Genomic DNA, 4,535 nt, shown 5'->3' with positions numbered 1-4,535 from the left:
GGGATGACAGAGCCAGGGGGAAAAGGGGGTGCTGGATGAGGGGTGACAGCCAGGGGGAAAGGGGTGCAGGAAGAGGGGTGAGAGGGACAAAGGATAAGATGGTACAGGGGCATAGCTAAAAGAAAGTGTAAAGGGAGAGACATCTTAAGAATGGGAATCTCAGGGATGCAGCCATCATAAAACACAAGTAGTAATGAAGAATGGGAATGCACAGAGGGGACAAGTGTTAAAAAAAAAATCAAGCATTCATTCAGGTATATTTTCTATACCCCCACTTCTAAATTTCCACTTCGACCACTGCCCTCGGCCCCTGCTCCTGACTGCCTGTGTGAGCCGACAGCTGCTGATCACTCCTCGCCCAGCGGGCCAAGTAGAAGAACAGAACACAGGATGCCATAATCGGGTAAGTTCATATATTTTCTCGTGTCCAATGTGTTTTTCACCATCCTTTCTTGAACTGCGGGCACTACTGTGTATCCAGTGATGTTTAAAACACTATGTATTGCTCATTATTGCGCTGTAATGTTTCTTGCATATTTATCTGTACAGAGATTTTTAATTAAGAGGAAAAAACGCTGCTTGTCATACATTTTATCTGTGATTGTGTCAATATATCTATTTTTCTTTGCATTGTAAATGGGGTATTAAGCTGTTCCTGGGACTCACACTCTCAGTATCTGATATGCTGTACCAATTTTTATTTGTGAATGAGTTTTTGTCTGGTCACTACTATTGATTTGCGGCACTACTATGGCATACTGTTATTTGGGGGCACTACTGTATGGCATACTGTTATTTGGGGGCACTACTGTATGGCATAATGTAATTTGTGGGCACTATTGTGGCATAATATGATTTGTGGCCACAATTGTGGCATAATATGATTTGGGGGCACTACTGTATGGTATATGATTTGGGGGCACTACTATGCCATAATATGATTTGTGGGCACTACTGCATGGCCAAATATGAATTGAGGGTAATATTATGTGGCATAATATGACCTGAGGGCACTGCGATGTGACATATTATGAGCTGGGGGCACTATGGTGTGGCATAATATGAACTTCTGCCAAAGGCAAGTCTCTCATTGTTATATATACACAATGTATTGCGCTCAATTGCCAAAAATGCATACGAACATGATCAAAATGTCAGTGGTTAATAAATCAAGGACATACAATCTAGTCCTAATATTAAATGATGATAGGAAGCCAATAAGGCTAATGATAATGCAATATATGGTCAAATGTATAATGACAAGGTATAAAATTGAACTAAACGTCCACTATATTATGTAAGTGACCAGATGTTAAACAAAATATATTGGAACCGGTTATGTTAAAGACCAGGGATTTAATAGACAATGGTTATAGAATATAAAATCATAGAATCAATAAAAACAGAAATAACCACAGATGAAGGCAATAATACAATAAAATATAAATGGTCAATAAAAAAGTCAATGCTGAGTCCAAGGGGATTCCAATATGAACCCTTAAGTGAAATTCCGATTGGGTAGATGATAAAGCTACTATCCAAATGTCACAAAAAATTAAAATAAAATCCAATGATTGAAAAATGCCTCTGATGAGGACTACGTATGAAAACTGTGCTCACAAAATCCGGGGTCGCAGGATATATACATCAGGGTACCTGACCAGACATATGGAGATCCGGGGACCGCGGTCCAGATATTAAGCAGACGGTGAGTATCGATATGGCTCACGGAGGAAGTGAATGGAGAAATGTACAGCAACCAGATCAGAGTGCGTTCCAGGGTGGGACGCAGAAACCAGATGTCCTGTTGTTTCAATAATTGTGGGTGTGTCCAACGCGTTTCATCTGCATCGCAGATTTCTTCAGGAAATGTGAATGATAGGTGGGGCTTGATGATGTCATTATATAGTACACCCATTGATTGGATGAATGATATCAATAGGATTTTACATCCATTAGTAAGCCTCAATTAACTCATACCGAGGTAAACTTATATGTTATAGCTGACAGATACATTAATTCGTAATAAGCATATACATATTACATACAAGGTATGCACAAAGATATCAGCGCTAATGACATAATAATATTGCACAGTCTATCAAATAGAGGGACAATAAAGACCTATAAGTATATTATAGAGTTCTATAGGATGTGTAAAATTAACGGATGAAGTGTATCTAACCCAACAGTATTGAATCTATGGGGAGAGATTAGTGTTTGATTGACATATATTTATATTTGAAAAACATATACATGTATGAATAACAGCAACAATCATTTTCATGATGGTACAACAAATTGGTCTAAAAGCGTATATATATTTAACATCATTCGCCAATAGATTATGAAAACAGTAATTAAACAATCATAGGTGTACAAAATATATAGGTACATAAGAGATGAGGTGCCTTGATACTCAATATCACCGTATTGGGATGGATCTGCTACATATATTCTACTGTACCGGATGTTCCCGGGAGGTCACCCATCCCGGTACTAGACCAGCTCCACTCTGCTTGGCTTCCAAGTTCGGTCGGGGTTGGGCATTTCCAGGGTGGTATGACCGTAGTGTATATGGAGATACCATACCCAAAGGGACAAAGATGACAAAAGCACTATAAGTCATCAACTTATTCCCAATAAAACACAATATTTTGAGTGTATAGAAATAACATCATATTGAGTCCTCGTGGTGTTAATGAGTTAAAAAATAGAATGAGTCTAGTTTCTTCCCTGTTGATATTTTTAATTGGATCTCCCCCTCGCCAGTTGTTGTGTACACTCTTAATGCCTAAAAATGTCAACCCCTTTGGGTCACAGTTATGAGCAATTTTGAAGTGGCTAGAGAGATGATGCTTCTCGAAACCATTGCGTATGTTCCTGATGTGCTCGCTAATTCTGACCTTCAGAGGCCTAATGGTGCGGCCAATATATTGTTTTCCACATGGGCATTGAATGATGTAAATAACATTCTTCGTGCTACATGTGATAAAATCTTTGATCATGAACTTACTACTATCATGGGATGAAAAAACCTCAGTGATCCCTTGTGTGTTATTTTATTGGGTAGTATGGCAATTGACACATTTGCCACAATAATAAAATCCTGATTTATGTTGAATCTGAGTTAACCAGTTGGTATGTATGGTCTTGTCTTTAATGTGATTTTTAACCAAAACTTTTTTCAAATCTGGAGCTTTTCTGAAGACAATTTAAGGTTTTGCATGAATTAAGGGGCCTAAAATGTCATCCTTTTGTATAATGTGCCAATGTTTGTAGATGATGTGCTTCAAATGATTTGCTTCATTGGAATAATCCGATACAAAATATATTTGATCGTTACCAGTACTATTGCTATCAGGGGGGTTTTGTTGTGTTGATGTTTTATACCTCAAAAGTTGATCCCGATCAGTACTAAGAAGTCTATTAAATGCTGTATCTACGGTGTGACAGTCATATTTTTTGTCTTGAAAATATGACTTCAATTCAGTACCTTGAGTGATATAGTCCTGGATATTGGTGCAATTACGTCTAATCCTTGTAAATTGACTGAATGGGATACTCTTAAGCCACTGTGGGTGGTGATGACTAGTGGAGAGGATATAGCTATTTACGTCTACTTGCTTTCTAAAAGTTTTAGTGGCCAGACAGTTGTTTTGTATAAAAATTTCTAAATCAAGAAATTCCACGGATGATTGACTATGATTGGCGGTAAATTGGAGACCATATTGATTGTTGTTTATATGACTCAGAAATTCTAAGAGAGTAGATTTTGGCCCATCCCATTTGATAAGGACATCATCGATGTATCTACGCCAGAGCACTAGGTTAGCCTCCCAGTCATTGTTGGACCAGATGTTATGGTCTTCCCAAAAATTTATATAGAGATTTGCATAACTGGGGGCAAACCTAGTGCCCATAGCTGCCCCTTGTGTTTGCAGATAGAACCTATCTTGAAACCAAAAATAGTTGTGTTTAAGGATGAAATCAATGTTAGTTAGTATGAAATCTATCTGACTGTTGTCCATTGTGGGATCTTGTTCTAGGAAGTATCGTGTACTGTTGATGCCTAAATCATGTTTAATGATAGTATAAAGCGAAGTGACATCGCAAGTGACCAGCCAGTATCTGGGATTCCAGTCAATACCTTTCAGAATCTGTAAAATGTGTGTGGTATCTTTCAAGTAGGCTTTTGGAATCTTAACAAATGGCTGAAGGTAGGTATCCAAATAATGTGAAAGGTTAGCTGAAATCGACCCAATGCCAGAAATGATTGGTCTTCCTGGCGGTTGTGTGATGCTTTTGTGAACTTTTGGAAGATAATAAATAACGGGAATCACAGGGTGAGAGTTGTAAATGTAATTATATTCTTTGTTGGTGAGTATGCCTAAATCTTTACCATGAGTGAGAATAGCCTTAAGTTGCTCAGAAAAATCCACTGTTGGATTGGTGTCTAGAGGCTTATATGTTGATGAATCGGATAGAAGTCTATATAATTCTTTGATGTAATCAGTGGTATTTAGAATGACTAT

The 4,535-nt window shown here is 37.9% G+C and overlaps 1 pseudogene; it reads right to left on the bottom strand.

The window, feature by feature from the left end:
* Positions 1-2,455: 2,455 nt before the first annotated feature.
* LOC142146546 (5S ribosomal RNA) lies at positions 2,456-2,574 on the bottom strand (annotated as a pseudogene).
* Positions 2,575-4,535: the final 1,961 nt, after the last annotated feature.

Source organism: Mixophyes fleayi, chromosome 3 (genome assembly GCF_038048845.1).
Source record: "Mixophyes fleayi isolate aMixFle1 chromosome 3, aMixFle1.hap1, whole genome shotgun sequence".
NCBI classification, from domain to species: Eukaryota; Metazoa; Chordata; class Amphibia; order Anura; family Limnodynastidae; genus Mixophyes; species Mixophyes fleayi.
The sequence above is the reverse complement of the archived record's forward strand: the minus strand, read 5'-3'. Positions and strand labels throughout refer to the sequence as shown.